Source organism: Rattus norvegicus, chromosome X (genome assembly GCF_036323735.1).
Source record: "Rattus norvegicus strain BN/NHsdMcwi chromosome X, GRCr8, whole genome shotgun sequence".
Taxonomy (NCBI): domain Eukaryota; kingdom Metazoa; phylum Chordata; class Mammalia; order Rodentia; family Muridae; genus Rattus; species Rattus norvegicus.
The window spans coordinates 86,746,718-86,766,723 of record NC_086039.1 but is presented as its reverse complement, the minus strand read 5'-3'; positions in this window follow the sequence as shown (position 1 = coordinate 86,766,723).

Here is a 20,006-nt window from a genome sequence, read left to right as displayed (position 1 = left end):
TGATGTTTTGACTATTATGTTACAGGATGCATTTCTTTTCTGGTCTAATCTATTTGGAGTTCTGTAGGCCTCTTATATGTTTATGGGCATCTCCTCTTTAGCTTAGGGAAGTTTCTTTCCTATTATTTTGTTGAAGATATTTACTGGCCTTTTACTTTGAGCATCTTCATTCTTTTCTATCCCTATTACCTTCTCATTGTGTCCTGGATTTTCTGGATGTGTTGGGCTAGGAGTTTTTTGCATTTTACATTTTCTTTGACAGTTGTGTTGACGTTTTCTATGGTATCATCTGCCCCTGCATTTCTCTCTTCTATCTCTTGTATTCTGTTGTATTCAGTTTTTCCTTTTTAAGAACTTCTATTTGTTTACTTGTGTTGTCCTGTATTTCTTTAAGGGAATTATTTATGTCCTTCTAAAAGTCTTCTATCATCATCATAAGATGTGATTTTAAATCCAAATTTTGCTTTTCTGGTATGTTTGGATAACCAGTCTTTGCTTGGTGGGAGAACCGGGCTCCGATGATGCCAAGTAGTCCTGGTTTCTGTTGCTTCTGTTCCTGTGCTTGTCTTTTACCATCAGGTTTTCTATGGTGTTAGCTTGTCTTACTGTTTCTGACACTGACTTTGACCCCCCCTGTAGGCCTGTGGGTCAGCATTCTTGTATGCCTGTTTTCTTTCAGTCAGATCTAGGAACTAAGAGCTGTTCCTGTGTTTGTTTGACTTGAAGCCTCCAAGTGGGTTGCTTGGCTCAGAAGAGTTGGTCTTATGTCTGCTCTCAGATGTATAGGTGCTCCTGGTGACTGGCTTTCTGCTCTTAGCGCAGGCAGAAACTAGAAGAGTTCTGCCCCTGATTTTTCCTAAGGCCTTGTTCCCTAAGGGCACAGATGACACATAGAGGTTTCCTCTTGAGTCAGGAATGTGGGCAGAAAGTAGTTGTCTCCTCTGAGTTGTCAGGATTGTCCACATTTCTGAAGTCCAGGTCTCTCCCGAACAGAAATTTGGTGTAGGGAGCTGTGGGAGTGGTTTACTTCTGTTCCAGACTCAGGCTGAAACCAGCAGATTCCTGACACTGATGGTTCCTATATTCCTGTATCCAAAGTCCACTATGCAGCTTCCTCTTGAGCCATGGATCTGAGCACAACTGGGCAGAAGTGGCGGTCTCCCCGGGATCTTAGGATTTTCTGAACTTTTGGGAGTTCATCTCTCTCCCTCATGGGATTTTGGTGCAAGTAGCTGGGCAACAGGCTTAGTTCACAAGTTTGAATTATTCATGTCAGCACCTTTTTTTTTTTGGCACATGAGACATTCTGAATAAAGTAAATTGAAATCTCACAGTAGTTTTAACATCCATTTTTAAGATGGATAAAAACGTTACATGTTTTAAAGTGTTTCCCAGTTGTTTGAATTTCATCTTTTGAGAGTTCTCTGCTTAGTTTTATGCAAGATTGGTAATTTAAGCTGTTTAACTGGTGTTTATCACTATTTTTTTAGTTATTTTAAATTCTTAACCTGCCAGATGTATACTTAAAAAATATTTTCCCTATTCTGTAGGCTACTGCTTTTCTCACACAATGTTGTCCTTTGCTGTATATTAACTTCTTAGTATCATGAGGTTTCATGTGATGTTGTTATAAATGATGGCACTATAGGGGTCCTATTAAGGAAGCTCATTCTTATTAGCCCAAATGCTCGAATTACCCTAGATGCACAGAACACATGAAACTCAAGAAGGATGACCAAAATGTGAATGCTTCACTCTTTCTTTAAAGGGGGAACAAGAATACCCTTGGGAGGGAATAGGGAGGCAAAGTTTAGAACAGAGGCAGAAGGAACACCCATTCAGAAACTGCCTCACATGTGGCCCATACATATACAGCCACTAAACTAGATAAGATGGATGAAGCAAAGAAGTGCAGGTCGACAGGAACCAGATGTAGATCTCTCCTGAGAGACACAGCCAGAATACAGCAAATACATAGGCGAATGCCATCATTAACCCACTGAACTGATAACGGGACCCCCGTTGAAGGAATCAGAGAAAGGACTGAAAGAGCTTGAAGGAGCTTGAGACCTCATATGAACAACAATGCCAACCAACCAGAGCTTCCAGGGACTAAGCCACTACCTAAGGACTGTACATGGACTGACTCTGGGCTTCAACCTCATAGGTAGCAATGAATAGCCTAGTAAGAGCACCAGTGGAAGTGGAAGGGGAAGCCCTTGGTCTTGCCAAGACTGAACCTCCAGTGAATGTGATTGTTCGGGGGAGGATGGTAATGGGGGGGATAGGGAGGGGAACACCCATAGAGATGGGGAGGGGAAGGGGTTAGTGCGATGTTGGCCCAGAAACCGGGAAAGGCAATAACAATTGAAATGTAAATAAGAAATACCCAATTTAATAAAGATGGAGAAAAAAAAAAGAAAAGAAAGCTCATTCTTGGGCCAAAACTTAAGTATATTCCTAACTTTGTCCTCTATCAGATTCAGGATAATAGGCATTGTATTGAAGACATCAATCTATTTGGAGTTGAGTTATATGACAGGTGAGAGTCAATGATTGAGTTTAATTCTTTTACAGGTTTTAGTCCAGTTTGAAAATTATTACTTGTTGAAGATGCTGTCTTATTTCCAATGTGTATTAATGGATACCTTGCCAATAATCAAGTATCTGTAGAAGTATGGATTTTTTTTTAATGTGACTTAATTTTATTTAATAATTTGATATGACTAATTTATGCCACATGCATCATTTTTTCATGAGAATATTTTCAAAGCAGATATCAAGTAATGGAAAGATCTCCCATGTTCATGGATCTGTAGAATTAACATATTAAAAGTGGTCATATTACCATAACAGGTTTCAGATTCAATGTAATTCCTATCAGAATTTCAACTCAATTCTTTACAGACCTTCAACAAACAATTTTCAATTTCATATTGAAAAAGTAAAAATTCTGGATAGCGTAAAAATAATCCCGTACAATAAAAGAAACTCTATAGGTATCACCATCAGTGATTTTAAGTGATACTAACGAGCAATACTAAGAAAAATGTTATGGTATTGGTATAGAAACAGACAAGTTACCCATTGGACAGAGCAAGGGGACCACAATGGAGGAATTAGAGAAAAGACTGAAGGAGCTGTAGGGCTTTGCAACCCTAGAGGAAGAACAACAATATCAACCAACCAGAACCCACCAGAGCTTCCAGGGAGTAAACCACCAACCAATGAGTACATATAGAAGGACCCATAACTCCAGTTGCATATGTCACAGAATATGGCATTGTCCAGCAGCAATAGGAGGAAAAGCCCTTTGTCCTGTGAAGGCTCACTTCCCCAATGTAGGGCAATGCCAGGGCATTAAGGATGGAGTGTGTGGGTAGGAGTGGGAACATCTTCATAGAAGCAGGGGAAAGGGGCAGGAGGTATGGGACAGTGAGAAAAGGAGACAACATTTGAAATATAAATACATAAAATATCCAAGAAAAAATAAAATTAAAAAAGAAAAAGAAGTTAGCTCATAAAAAAAGGAAAGAAACAGACAAGTTAATCAATGTAATCAAATTGAAAACCCAGAAATAAACACACACACTTTTGGACACGTGATAGTTGACAAAAAAGCCAAAATGATACAATGGAATAAAAGAAAGCATGTTTAGCAAATGGTACTAGTCTAACTGGATGTCTATATGTAGAAGAATACAAAAAAATCCATATTTATAATTTTTAATCTAAACAAAAGTCCAAGTGGATCAATAACCTCAACATAAAGTGATCCATCTTAATTTACAATATATCTAATAAAAAAGAAAGTTGGAAATAGATGTGAACACATTGGTGCAGAAGAGAATTTCCTGAACAGAACACCAGTGGCTCAGACTGTAAGGTCCAAAATTAATGAATGAGACCTCATCAAACTGAAAAGCTTCTGTAAGGCAAAGAACACTGGCAATAGGACAAAATTGCAGCCTACAGATTAGGAAAGGATCTCCACTAACCCTACATATGGTAGAGGTTAAAATTCTAAAATTAAAAAGTACTCAATAAGTTAAACACCAACAAACTAGAAAACCCAATTTAAAATAGGATACAGAGCTAAACAGAATTCATAAAATAAAAAAGGAATTTCTAATGGGCAAGAAACGCTTAAAGAAATGTTTAACATCCTTTCTAATCAGTGAATTGTAAATCAAATCAAACCTGAAATTCTATCAGAAAGGCTAAAATCAAAAATTTGTGCGATAGCACATGCTGGTAACGATGTGGAGCAAGGAGAGCATTCTTGCACTCCTGGTAGTAGTACAAACTTTTACTACCACTCTGGAAATCAATTTGGCTGTTTCCTTGAAATTGGGGGTAATTCTACCTCAAACCTAGCTATACTACTCCTGCACATATACTGAAAAGACGTTCCAGCATACTATAAGAAGTACAAGTAAAAGACTGAGTAGAGACTGGGGAATGGCCAACCAGTGAATCGCACAAGTTGACACCCAAACCATTGGCAAGAACTACATTCTTTGACACTATTAATGATATCTTGTTATACTTGTAGACCAGAGGTTAGTATAACTGTTCTCTGAGAAGCTCCACCCAGCTCTTACAGACACTGATATAGTGAATCACAGCCAAACATTAGATGGAATTTGGAAAAATCTTATGGAAGAGAAGAGAATAGAATTTAGGGACTGGAAGGAACAGGGACTCTATAAGAAGACTAACAAGGTAAACAAACCTAAACTCTGTGGGGCTCCCAGAGACTAAACTACCAACCAAAGAGCATACATGGGGTATACCTAGATTCTACCCTGCACATATGAAGCAAATGTACAGGGTGGTTGTCACATTGGTTCCATACAATTGAAGCTGGGGCTCACTCTTACATTATTGTCTGCCTATGCATCCTACTCCTCTAAATGGGCTGCCTGTTTCACTTCAGTGGGAGAGGATGTGCCTAGTCCTACAGCAACTTTATGTGCAAGGGTGAATTGGTACTCCAGACAGGGCTTCCCCCTTCAGAGAGAAGAAGGGAATGGGAATGGAGGGAGAGGCTATGTGAGGAGGTACTAGGAGGAAAGAAACAGATCTGATTGGAAGTTAAAGTGAATAAATAAATTATTAAAACAAAATAAAAGAAAAAAAGCCTTTGCAGTACCAGAGTAAACCCCACCTTACTTTCAATTGTAATCTTGATATATTTCCTATCAAAAAAAAAGGTAAAAAATATAGGTGTGCAACAAGAAAAAATAACTATGAAAATGTAAAAAGACAAAAGAGATGAAGTCAGAGAACAGGAAGTTTTTAATTGTGGGCATATTATACATAATGAAAATAAGGATCAGGATAGACAACCTATTGATCCTGCATGCCACCTCTTAATGAAATTGAGGAAATGCTGCCAAGCCCACTAGCTTTCCCAGTTACCTGGGATATATATCAGAAAATGGCAAAATTTCTAAAACTGAACAACTAGTCTGGAATCACAATAAAATACAAGATATTAAACACTTTAACAAATCAATAGTAACTTGTGGAATGCCTGTACTCTACGTGACATGAATGTTAAATATCTGGGCTACCCAGTTCTTTCCCAGCTGACATAATAAAAGCTGGTTCTCAATTACAATGGCTGACATGGTGGTGATAAAAGCTGCAAATATGAAAAATCATACTAGTTCAAATATTGTTAACATCATAATAGATCAATTGTTGAGTGAAGGTCAATTTGCGGATTTAAGACAGAAAATGCTATTTGATGATTCTAGTATTATACAATGTACTTTAGTAGTCTTAAGAGCCTGGGATAAGATGGAGAAGCAAAGGAAAAGGTCTATGCCATTCACAAAGATTATGCAATGCCAAAGAGAGACTTTTATTGACATCTTACAGAGATTAAAGTCCTCTATAAATAGAGCAAGGTCAGATCAAGATACAAAACAGGTATTAATTGAAAGTTAGCTTTGGAAAATGCAAATGCAGACTGTAAAGGTGTTCTACCTTTAAAAGTTTGAGCAGTATACATAGATGAATAGATGAGAACTATTGCTGATATTGACCTTAATGATCGTGTAATTGTACAAGCAATGGCAAATAATCTCAGATATCAAAATTTCTACTCTTTTTGCTGTGGGAAATGAGGTCATTTGAAAAGGGATTATAGGCAAGACATTCCTAGAGACTTCTCTTGAAAATCTCAGCTTTCCGGTATTTGTAGATAGTATGGTAAATGTAGATATTGGACTAATGAATGCAGATTTGCAAGATAAATTTGAGGCAATCACTTACCCATGGGAAACTCCCAACATGATGACATGATAATCCTGTAAATATAGGATATTTCCAAAGGGGGTTAGCTTGTACACCAGCAACAAACAACAGGAGCCGGGTATTTCCTGTCTTCAATCCACAAAGCAAGTAGGAGTAGGGAAAACTAAATCAAATATAGAGTTCTGATGCACGTTACACACAGAAGTTCTGCCATATACTTAACCATGAGTGAAAACTCTCACACTATCACCAAAAGTGAGTTTTGGATTTAAAGCCTCATAGGCAGTAGGAAACGGCTTAAGAAAAAAGTAACCTGGGGCTGGGGATTTAGCTCAGTGGTAGAGCGCTTGCCTAGGAAGCGCAAGGCCCTGGGTTCGGTCCCCAGCTCCGAAAAAAAAAAAAAAAAAAAAGAAAGAAAAAAGTAACCTAACATCTCAATGATTCAATGTGCCTTCAGTAATTATAGATGAAGTCTTCAAGGAGTGATTGAAGTTATGGTTTATGTAAAGAAAAGCATGTTTTGAAACAGAAGAGAGGATTGCTCAGCTTCTACTTCTTCTATATGTCCAAGCCAATACATCTTTAATTGAAAAGACAAAAAAATATAGAAATAGAGGAAGACAGGCTTTGTTTGTTTTTGTATTTGTTTTGGCAAAGTGCTATTGAAGACCAGAGATCAAAAGTAAATTTAAATTTAAATTTAAGTGGTATTGAAATTGAAGGCTTAGTGAACACAGAAGCTGATATAACTATAATCTCATGAGAATCATGGAATGTACATTGGCCCCTTCTTAAGGTATCCTACACAATTTTAGGGATGGGTACATTATCCCAAGTAAAACTAAGTGTAAGTCAAATTCAATGTGTGGGACTAGAAGGTCAAATAGGAAGATTAAAGACTTATCTGACAGATTGTAGAAAAAAGTCGACTTTACAGATGTTTTAATAGTAGAATAAAATACATATTACATTGCGGAAGACATTTCCACAGGTAATGAAAGCCTATGGGATCCATCAAAATTAATAAGCTTCAATAAAGCAGACTGGAAAACCTAGATCCTGAAATGGACATTTGCTGAAAGACAGATAACCAGGACAACAGATATAAAGGATCATCACAACAAAGATCTTTTTTTTGCTCCATCTTTATTAAATTGGGTATTTCTTCTTTACACTTCAATTGTTATTTCTTTTCTGTCTCTGTTCTTGACTTTGCCTCTCTACACCTTCCTAAGGGTATTCTAGTTCCCCTTTTAAAGAAGGAGTGAAGCAATCTCATTTAAGTCATCCTTCTTGAGTTTCATGTGTTCTGTGCATTTAGGGTAATTTGAGCATTTGGGCTAAGATCCATGTGCTTTTCTGTGATTGGGTTACCTCACTCAGGATAATATGTTCCAGTTCCATACATTTGCCTATGAATTTCATAAAGTCATTGTTTTTAGTAGCGGAGTAGTATTCCATTGTGTAGATGTACCACATTTTCTGTATCCATTCCTCTGTTGAAGGGCATCTGAGTTCTTTCCAGCTTCAGGCTATTATAAATAAGGCTGCTATGAACATGTGTCTTTATTATATGTTGGGGCATCTTTTGGGTATATGCCCAAGAGAGGTATAGCTGGGTCCTCAGGTAGTTCAATGTCCAATTTTATGAAGAACATCCACACTGATTTCCAGAGTGGTTGTACCAGTCTGCAATCACACCAACAATAGAGGAGTGATTCTCTTTCTCCACATCCTGGCCAGCATCTGCTGTTGCTGGAGTTTTTGATCTTAGCCATTCTGACTGGTGTGAAGTAGAATCTCAGGGTTGTTTTGATTTGCATTTCCCTTATGACTAAAGATGTTAAACATTTCTTTAGGTGCTTCTCAGCCATTCGGCATTCCTCAGCCATGAATTCTTTCTTTAGCTCTGAACGCCATTTTTAATAGGATTATTTGTCTCCCTGCAGTCTAACTTCATGTGTTCTTTGTATATATTGGATATGAGCCCTCTATCATTTGTAAGATTGGTAAAGATCTTTTTGCAATCTGTTGGTTGTCATTTTGTTCTAACAACAGTGTCCTTTCCCTTACAGAATCTTTGTAGTTTTATGAGATCCCATTTGTCGATTCTTGATCTTAGAGCATAAGCCATTGGTATTTCGTTCAGGAAGTTTTCTCCAGTGCCCATGTGTTTGAGATTCTTCCCCACTTTTTCTTCTGTTATTTTGAGTGTATCTGGTTTCATGTGGAGGTCCTTGATCCACGTGAACTTAAGCTTTGTACAGGGTGATAAGAATGGATCAATCTGAATTCTTCTACATGATTACCTCCAGTTGAGCCAGCACTATTTGTTGAAAATGCTATCTTTTTTCCATTGGATGGTTTTGGCTCCTTTGTCAAAAATCAAGGGACCATCAGTATGTGGGTTCATTTCTGGGTCTTCAATTCTATTCCACTGGTCTATTTGCCAGTCTCTGTACCAATACCATACAGTTTTTATCACTACTGCTCTGTAATACTGCTTGAGTTCAGGGATAGTGATTCCCCTGGACGTCTTTTATTGTTGAGGACAAATTTAGCTATCCTGGGTTTTTTGTTATTCCAGATGAATTTGCAAATTGTTCTGTCTAACTCTATGAAAAATTGGATTGGAATTTTGATGGGGATTGCATTGAATCTGTAGATCACGTTTGGTAAAATGGCTATTTTTACTATATTAATCCTGCCAATCCATGAGCATGAAAAGTCTTACCATTTTCTGAGATCTTCAATTTTTTTCTTCAGAGGCTTGAAGTTCTTATCATACAGATCTTTCACTTGCTTGGTTAAAGTCACACCAAAGTATTTAATATTATTTGGGACTATTATAAAGGGGGCCATTTCCATAATTTCTTTCTCGGCTTGTTTCTCTTTTGTGTAGAGGAAGGCTACTGATTTATTTGAGTTAATTTTATACCCAGCCTCTTTGCTGAAGGTGTTTATCAGGTTTAGTAGTTCTCTGGTGGAACTTTTGGGATCACTTAAATATACAATCCTGTCATCCACAAAGAGTGATATTTTGACTTCTTCTTTTCCAAACTATATCCCTTTGATCTCCTTTTGTTGTCGATTGCTCTGGCTAGTACATCGAGAACTATTTTGAATAAGTAGGGAGAGAGTGGGCAGCCTTGTCTAGTCCCTGATTTTAGTGGGATTGCTTTAAGTTTCTCTCAATTTAGTTTAATGTTAGCTGCTGGTTTGCTGTATATGGCTTTTACTATGTTTAGGTATCGACCTTGAATTCCTGTTCTTTCCGGGACTTTTATCATGAATGGGTGTTGAATTTTCTCAAATGCTTTCTCAGCACCTAATGAAATGATCATGTGGTTTTTATCTTTCAGTTTTTTATATAGTGGATTACGTTGATGGTTTTCCATCTGTTAAACCATCCCTGCATGCCTGGGATGAACCCTACCTGATAATGATGGATGATTGTTTTGATATGCTCTGGAATCGGTTTGCAAGAATTTTATTGCGTATCTTTGCATCGATATTCATGAGGGAAATTGGTCTGAAGTTCCCTTCTTTGTTGGGTCTTTGTGTGGTTTAGGTATAAGAGTAATTGTGGCTTTATGGAAGGGATTTGGTAGTGCTCCATATGTTTCAATTTCGTGGTATAGTTTGGATAGTATTGGTATGAGGTCTTCTATGAAGGTCTGATAGAATTCTGCACTGAACCCATCTGCACCAGGGCTCCTTTTGGTTGGGAGACTTTTAATGATTGCTTCTATTTCCTTAGTAGTTATGGGGTTTATCTGTTCCTGATTTAACTTTGGTACCAGTTATTTGTCTAAGAAATTGTCCATTTCCTCCCGACTTTCAAGTTTTGTTGAATTGTAGTACAATCTGATGATTTTTTGAATTTCCTCTGATTCTGTTGTTATGGCTCCCTTTTCATTTCTGATTTTGTTAATTTGGACACACTCTCTGTGTCCTCTGATTATTCTGGCTAAGGGTTTATCTATCTTGTTGATTTTCTCAAAGAATCAGCTTTTGGTTCTGTTGATTCTTTGTATAGTCCTTTATGTTTCTACTTGGTTGATCTCAGCTCTGAGTTTGATTATCCTGTATTCTACTATTCCTGGGTGTGTTTGCTTCTTTTTGTTTGAGAGCTTTTAGGAGTGCTGTCAAGCTGCTCTCCTGTTTCTTTCTGCAGGCACTCAGAGCTATGAATTTTCCTCTTACCACTCCTTTCTTGTGTCCCATAAGTTTGGGTATGTTATACCTTCATTTTCATTAAATTCTAAGTCTTTAATTTCTTTCTTTATTTCTTCCCTGACCAGGTTGTCATTGAGTAGAGCATTGTTCAACTTCCATGTATATGTAGGCATTCTTTCCTATGGTTATCGAAGACCAGCTTTAGCCCATGCTGGTCTGATTGAACATATGGGATTATTTCTATCTTTCTGTATCTGTTGAGGTCTGTTTTATGACCAATTATGTGGTCAATTTTGGAGAATATACCATGAGGTGGTGATAAAGAGGTATATCGTTTTGTTTTAGGATAGAATCTTTTTATAAATATCTGTTATGTCCGTTTGGTTCCTACCTTCTCTGTCTGTCTATGTCTCTGTTTAATTTCCCTTTCCATGGTCTGTCCATTGATGAGAGTGGGGTGTTGAAATCTCCTACTATTATTGTATGAGGTGCAATGTATGCTTTGAGCTTTAGTAAGGTTTCTTTTATGTTTGTAGGTACCCTTGTATTTGGAGCATAGATATTTAGGATTGAGAGTTCATCTTGGTGGATTTTTCCTTTGATGAATATAAAGTGTCCTTCCTTATCTTTTTTGATGACTTTTGGTTGAAAATCGATTTTATTCTATATTAGAATGGCTACTCCAGCTTGCTTCTTCAGAGCATTTGCTTGGAAAGTTGTTTTCTAGCCTTTCACTCTGAGGTAGTGTCTGTCTTTGTCTCTGAGGTATGTTTCAGTATGCAGCATAATGTTGGTTCCTCGTTTTGTTAATCTGTGTCTTTTTATTGGGGAATTGAGTCCATTGATGTTGAGAGATATTAAAAAATAGTGGTTTTTGCTTATTGTTATATCCATGTTTGGATGTGAATTTATGTTTGTGTGCTTGTCTTCTCTTTGTTTTGTTGCAAAATGATTAGTTTCTTCGTTTTTCTAGGGTGTACCTTGCCTCCTTGTATTTGACTTCACCATTTATTATCCTTTGTAGGCCTGGATTTGTAGAAAGATATTGTATAAATTTGGTTTTGTCATGGAATATCTTGGTTTCTCCATCTATGGTAATTGATAGTTTTGCTGGATACAGTAACCTGAGCTGGCATTTGAGTTCTCTTAGTGTCTGTATAACATCTGTCCAGGATCTTCTGGCTTTCATAGCCTCTGGTGAGAAGTCTGGTGTGATTCTGATAGGTCTGCCTTTATATGTTACTTGATCTTTTTCCCTTACTGCTTTTAATATTCCTTTTTTGTGTGTGTGCATTTGGTGTTTTGACTATTATGTGACAGGGGGAGTTTCTTTTCTGGTCCAATCTACTTGGAGTTCTCTAGGCTTCTTTTATATTTATGGACATTTCTCTTTAGGTTAGGGAAGTTTTTTCTATGATTTTGTTGAAGATATTTACTGGTGCTTTGAGTTGGGAGTCTTCAGTCTCTTCTCTACTTATTATCCTTAGGTTTGATCTTCTCATTGAGTCCTGGATTTTCTGTATGTTTTGGACCAGTAGCTTTTTCCGCTTTACATTATCTTTGACAGTTGTGTCAATGATTTCTATGGAATCTTCTGCTCCTGAGATTCTCTCTTCTATCTCTTGTATTCTGTTGGTGATGCTTGTATCTACAGTTCCTTGTCTCTTCCTTTGGTTTTCTATATCCAGGATTGTCTCCCTTTGTGCTTTCCTTATTGCTTCTATTTCCATTTTCAATTCCTTCACTTGTTTGGTTGTGTTTTCCTGGAATTCTTTCAGGGATTTTTGTGATTCTTCTCTAAAGCTTCTGCTTGTTTATTTGTGTTTTCCTTCATTTCTCTAAGGGAGTTCTTCATGTCTTTCTTGAAGTCCTCCAGCATCATTATCAAATGTGATTTTAAATCTAGATCTTGCTTTTCTGGTGTGTTTGGATATTTAGTGTTTGCTTTGGTGGGAGAATTGGACTCTGATGATGCCATGTAGTCTTGGTTTCTGTTGCTTGTGTTCCTGTTCTTGCCTCTTGCCATCAGGTTATCTCTGGTTTTACTTGTTTGCTATTTCTGACTGTGGCTTGACCTTCCTATAGGCCTGTGTGTCAGGAGTGCTGTAGACCTGTTTTCCTGTTTTCTTTCAGCCAGTTATGGGAAGAAAGTGTTCTGCTTTCAGGCGTGTAGTTGTTCCTGTCTATTGGTCATCAGGTGTTCCTGTGGGCATGTGTCCTGAGTCCACCAGGCAGGTCACTTGGAGCAGAAAATTTTGTCTTACCTCTGGTGTCGGGAGTGAAGTCTTTCCTCAGAGCTGGGTTTCAGCTCTCTGTGAGGGCAGCAACCAGAAGGGCCTGCCCCACCTTCTCTCAGGAACCTGTGCACAGGAGGCCCAGATGGCACTATAGGCGTTTTCCTCTAGAGTCAGAAATATGGGCAGAGTGTAGTCTCCTCTGGCTTCTCGGGCGCTTCTGCCTCTCTGAAGTTCTAGCTCTCCCTCCCAAGGGATTTGGGTTCAGGGAACTGTTTGATCGGGTCTCTTCAGATCTAGGCAGAGTCTGGACTGCAGCGTTCCTTCAGCTTGAGTGCCCCTATCTTCCTTTTCCCAGATGCCCTATGCAGTTTCCTCTTGGTCCAGGGATGTGGGCAAGGGTGGTTAGTACTGGTGGTCTCTCCTGCCCTGCATTCTCAGGACTGCCCAGCTCTCTGGGCAATGAGCTCTCTGTCTCCCATGGGGTTTGGGAGCAGGGATCTCACAACATAGATCTTAATTAGGACATTTAAGTTTGAAGATTAATAACTGTTTCTATTGTAAAAAGTTATTCTGTATACAATTTTTAGCTTAAATAGGAAAGATGTAGAGAAATTTTAATTCAGTAACAAGTCCTCTCTGGCAGGAATACAGACACACTCTTAGTAAATGTTCACCAAAACTTTTAATCCCAAACAAGTTAAAGTTAGTTGATAGAAGGAAACAGGGATGTTTGAATGTAAGATGGTAGTGCAGAAAGAGGAGAGAGAGAGAGAGAGAGAGAGAGAGAGAGAGAGAGAGAGAGAGAGAGAGAGAGAGAGAGAGAAGTTTTTACTTGGACAGTTTTGCAGAGAGAGCATGCTAGAGAAATGTAAAGAAGAGGTAATGATAGAATGAGCCAGAGAATGAGAATGAGCCAAAAGATTAGAACAGATTGCTAGAATTACTGTGAGGTCAAGCACAGAAATTCAGTCAAAAGCTGAGGGAAACAAGTTTGAATCAGTGATCTCAGAGGCACATTTGAGCCAGAACAGCTGAATTGAACTAGGCAGACAGAATTCAAGAACTAGAAAGGATGAGCTTTTTCATTAATGTCTCAGAAGCTGAAACATTCTAGAATAAGAATTAATTGTACGGAAGTTAAAAGCTTCTAGGACTAGGCCTATGTTAGACAGAGGCAGTAAGACTAGAAGACTATAATTAATTCAAGTGAATAATACTTAGTTAGAGTTACTTATTGCTATAAACTTTCCTTCTGTAAATGTTTTTATTGTGTTACTTAGATTTTAGAATGCTGCATTTTTCTTTTTGTTCAATTCTTGGAATTTTACATTTTTCTTCATTTATTTCTGTACCCATTTTTGTATATATGTAGGCTGAATCCATGTTCTGATATAATATACAATGTGATTTCAATTTTGCTATATTTTGTGAGACTTAGTATGCATCCAAAAATGTAGTCTATTTTTGAGGATATCCTATGGGCTATTAAGAAGAATACAACTGGTTGTGGTGGCACACACCTGTAGGATTTGCTGAAGGAGGCAGAGGCAGGAGGATCACGAGTTCGAGGCCAGCCTGGGCTACACATTTTGGGGTTGGAGAGATGGCTCAGCGGTTAAGAGCACCCGACTACTCTTCCAGAGGTCCTGAGTTCAATTCCCAGCAACCATATGGTGGCTCACAACCATCTGTAAAGAGATCTGATGCCCTCTTCTGGTGTATCTGAAGACAGCTACAGTGTACTTATATATAATAAACGAATAAATCTAAAAAAAAAAAAAAAGAATACATCTTCCTTATTGCTTGTGAGGGATATTCTCTACCTTTTAGGTCGATTTCATTTGTAATAGGATTTAATTCTAAAATTTCTATAGGTTTCTGTTTATTTATTTTGTTGTTATTGTTTTTTGTTTGTTGTTAGGGGGTTTTGTTTGTTTATTTTTGTTTTATTTTAATTTTTCTAGTTTAGATGAATCATTTATTTGTGGCTGATAGGTATTGACATCATTGCCTGGTGTTGATCTGTGGATTAATATCTAGTAGTGTTTCTTTTATGAGGACTGGTGTCCCTGTGCTTGGTGCTTACAAGTTTATGATTATATTATGTCAATTTTTTCCTTTAGTAACAACAAAATATTTGTCCTTATATGATAAGTTGATTTTGTTGGCTATCATAATAGCTATATTTGCTTGTTCCTTGCTTCTATTTATCTTTTTATCTTAAGGCAGTGTTTATTAATGATTCTTATGTTTCCTAGAGGAAACAAAAAGATGGATCCAATTTTCTGATCTAACTTGTGAATATCTGTTCTCCTATTAAAGATTTGAGACTATTAACATTAAAATCTAATATTTAACAAAGTATATTAATTCTTCACATTTTGTTGCTTTTGTGGTGTTCTATCAGACCACTTTTGATTTAGTGTTCTGATATTGTTTCTTTGGTACTTGTTCCTTCATGGGCATGTTTAAATTTGTCTTAATTCCTAAATAATAGACTTCTCAGTATCTTCTATAGAGTGCTCTTGGTGATCATAATTTTTTTTAAAGATGTAATCACGGATTTATTCTTTATTCTTCATTTAAGACTCATAGCATTGCTAGATATTATAGTCTGGGATGACAGCTATGGTTATTCATAAATTGAGAAACACTAGTTTAATCCCTTCTAACTTTCATGGTCTCCATTGAAAAATATGCTGTGATTCTGGTGGATTTGATCTGCTTTTGTGTTTGAGTTGATATTTTGTTCTTGTTTCTTTTAATGACCTTTCTTTGTTCTGCACATTTAATGGTTTAAATATCATTTTGGATGGAAAATTTCTTTTTCTGATCTTGTCTATTTGGTGTTCTGTAAGAATTGTGTTACTTAAAGGCATTTCTTTCTTTAGATTTTAAAAGCTTTGTCTATGGTTTTGTTGAGAACATTTTCTTTTTGTGCCTCTGACCTGGATCTCTCCTTCTGCTTCAATACTAATTATTTCTATCATTCACAGGTTTTGTCTTTTTCTAGCATGCCAGAGTTTCTGCACATTCTGGTTTTGTTGTTGTTGTTGTTGTTGTTGGTTGGTTGGTTGGGTTTCATTTTGGATTTGACCATTTGTTGAGACCTGAAATTCCCAATTTATCTGACCTATTGGTGAGATTTTGCTCTAAGTTTTTTGTTTGAAATTCTGAATTTTTTTATTTTAAGCTTTATTTTCATTTGAATTTATCCTAGATATTCTATCATTTTACTAAACTGTTTTCATATCTTTTTTCATATTTTCATATCATATTTATTTTCATGCTCCCCTTTGAAAAATAAGTTAGATATTTTATTTTTAGATAATTTTATTTTTAGATAATTTTACTCCAAATTTATGTTGGCCTTTGTCATAAAGCTTTTGCTGAACCATCCATTGTTAATATGTAAATGTCTTATTTTGTGCAAATTTTCCACACTATTTTTAGTATTTTAATTGGTTAATGTACTTCTTTTAACTAAAAAGAGGGCAACTTATATTTTCAATATTCTGTTCACCTTTTAAGTGGTCAACTATCTTCTGCTGATGAGATTTTCTTATGTACTTAATTTATTCATTTAGGTATTTGTGCAGTTAAAGCTCTGTAAATTTTCATTCACATGTTTTTGATGAGATATAATTTACTATATCAATGATCAGTTGCAAGTAGCTTCACTTCTTAAGACCAGCAAATTATCTCTTATAGTCTATTGAAGTATTCAGATTATTGCTCTGAATGGTTCTTTGCCTTCTTACATATTAAAGTTCCAGGATCTGCTTACATTCACTGTCTCAATCTTGCAAGCAGCCAAATTTATAAAGAAACTTCTTCCATTTAGTAGACAATGATATTCAGAACCCCATTTATGTTCCTCCTCCTCTCCTGTACATAAACATGTGCATACATGTGTTGTTATATTATCCCATCTCTCTGTGGATTGAGAAAATGTACAGGCACATCAATAAAATCAACTAGACTCAATTTTCTTATAAAAGTATAGTCTTCATTTTAATATTATGTTTTTAATATGCAATTCTTTTTATGATAGTACAAAATATATCCAATTATTCTAAACATACTTGCAGCCATCATTCAGTATCTATGTACAATTTGTGATGAATGCCTCCAATTTTTATTCCCCTATCATTCTACAACATATGTGTGTATCACACAGGCCTCCCAACTTGCCCAACTCAACTTAAGTTATGCTATTCAAATCCTCTTATTACAATTGTCTACCTGTATCTTATGGGCATATCTTCTGGGGGTTCTCTGTCTTGTTCATCAATATGCAAAACTGCTAGACTTGTTTATCTCCAAATAATGACTCTTACCTTGTTGATTCAGAAAAAAAAAAAAACTATGACAGCAAAATAACCTGTCCTTCTCTTCTTGACATTTCTTTGCTCAAAACCTTGAGCCTATCTAGAATTCTCTTGGTTTCCCTGCTTGGAATTCTCTCCATTAATGGAACAGTTTGACACTGCAGTTGTTCTTAAAATTTTCCTTAAATAACTTGTCTATATAAATTAATTATTATATTTAGTGTTTTCAAAATTAACCTGTTTTGTGCTCTCTCTCTCTCTCTCTCTCTCTCTCTCTCTCTCTCTCTCTCACACACACACACACACACACACACACACACACACACACTCACACTCATCCACATAACACGTACTCACACACACATACATCAACAACAAATAGGTCATAATTTTCTGAATCTGAACCCCCAGTGAACTAGACTGGTGGGGGGAGGGCGGCAATGGGGGGAGGGTTGGGAGGGGAACACCCATAAGGAAGGGGAGGGGGGAGGGGGATGTTTGCCCGGATACCGGGAAAGGGAATAACACTTGAAATGTATATAAGAAATACTCAAGTTAATAAAAAAAATATAGAAATAAACAAAAAAAAGAAAGTAAAACCTTAGGGATTACATTAACCTGACCAAATTAGTATGTCCACATCTACAGACTAATTGTTTGTTTTAATTAAAACTTTCTGTGATGATGACCAAATTAACAAACTAAGAAGATAATGCTTAGACATAATATTCCATTTATTTTATGTGCCTAAATCTTTGTAAGGTGAAGAGTTACTAGTGGAATACACCAAAATGCACTTAACAATAGAATAAGCAATAAATCTCAGCACTCATAAAAAGAACAAATCTTTGTTACTACAGAATCTAATTTTCTTTTTTCTTTTCTTTAATTGGATATTTTCTTTATTTATATTTCAAATGTTATCCCCTGTCCTGGTTTCCCTTCCAGAAACCCCACATCCCATCCCACCATCCCCTGCCTCCAGGAGGATGCTCCCCCATCCACCCACCCACTCCCTCCCACCTCTCTGCCCTGGCATTCACCTACACTGGGACATAGGGTCTTTATAGTAACAATGTGGGCCTCTCCTCCCATAGATCCCCAACAAGGCCCATCCTCTGCTACATATGCGGCTGGAGCCATGGGTCACTCCATGTGTACTCTTTGGTTGGCGGTTTACTTCCTGCAGATCTGGGGGGTCTGGTTGGTCGATATTGTTGTTCTTATCAGGTTGCAATCCACCTCAGTAACCTCAGTCCTTTCTCTAAATACTCCACTTGTGTTCTCAGTCCAATGGTTGGCTGCTATCATCTGCCTCTGTATTTGTCAGACTCTGGCAGAGCCTCTCAGGAGACAGCTATAACAGGCTCCTGTCAGCATGCATCTCTTGGTATCCCCATAGTGACTGAGTTTGGTGAGTGCAAGTGGGATGGATCCCCCATGTGTGGCAGTCTCTGGATGGTCTTTCCATCAGTTTCTGCTCCACATTTTGTTTCCATATTTCCTCCTGTGAGTATTTTGTTCTCACTTCTAAGAAGGTCTGAAACATCCACACGTTTGTCCTTCTTCTTGAGCTTCATGTGGTGTGTAAATTGTATCTTGGGTATTTCAAGCTTTTGGACTAAGAGCCACTTATCAGTGAGTACATATTATGTGTACTTTTGTCATTGAGTTACCTCACCGAGGAAAATATTTTCTAGTTCCATCCATTTACCTAAGAATTTCTTGAAGACCTTGTTTTTTAATAGCTGACTAGTATTCCATCGTGTAAATGTACCACATTTTCTGTATCCATTCTTGATTCTTTCTAGCTTCTGGCTATAATAAATACGACTTCTATGAGCATAGTGGTGAATGTGTTCTTGTTATATGTTGAAGCATCTTTTGGGTATACGCCCAGAAGTGATATAACTCTGTCTTCAGGTAGAATTATGTCCAATTTTCTGAGGAAATGCCAGAATGATTTCCATAGTAGTTGTACCAGTTTCCAATCTTATCAACAACTGAGGAATATTCCTCATTCTGAGCCAAAAAGTGGTTGCTGGGAATTGAACTCAGAACCTCTGGAAGAGCTTTCAGTGTTCTTAAATGCTGATCCATCTCTCCATCCCCAGAATTTCATTTTCTATATACATAAGGAAATCATATGCAAACATTCCTGAGAAGGTGACAGAATCAATATATTCCCTAGCAAAACCACGAGGCCAGTCATCAGATATGGGGACATATTTTTCACTAGGTAGGTATTATACAATTGTACACAAGATAATTGTATGTAATAACATCATGTTTTCTATGCTCATATCATATTCATACACATACACACACACATACACACATATGTGTGTATGTGTGTGTGTGTTTACTTTCTGACCTTAGATTTAGTTTTCTTATATAAGAGCAAAAGAATTAAATTCTAGTTCCCTATCCTTCTTTCTTCAATTTCTGTCAATTATAATAGCAGCAGCTCAAATTAGTAATATAGAATAGATTAAGGAAAACGTATTAAAACAAACAAATGAACACTTGTTTTCTTTATATCTCTTGAGCACAATTTTTATAAACTATAGACTTACATATTTCTATTCCTTTTATACACTGTGACTGAAGTAAATGTATTTACCGCTTGTTACCTAATCTCTGCAGGGGTACATTGATTTTAAAATAAAATATGAGAGTTTGAATTCAATGCAGGCACCACTAAGTTTTCTTCGGTGAGTCTTGGTTTTCATGTAAAAATGCAACAAGCCTACATTCCCTCCTCTATAGCATTATTATGAAATGCAATGTCATATTTCACCCAAAGTGCTGGGAGTTGGGACACAATTCCTTTTGCTTATAACTTGAGTATAATGTATGTTGATAGACCTTTGAAAAACAAAATAAGTGAGAATCATTCTAACTTGACTCCCACAGAGAATAACTATATACTACTGTAGAAAATGAATTCACACTTGGTTCTGAATCAACATATGAAAGCTCCAAGAGGAAT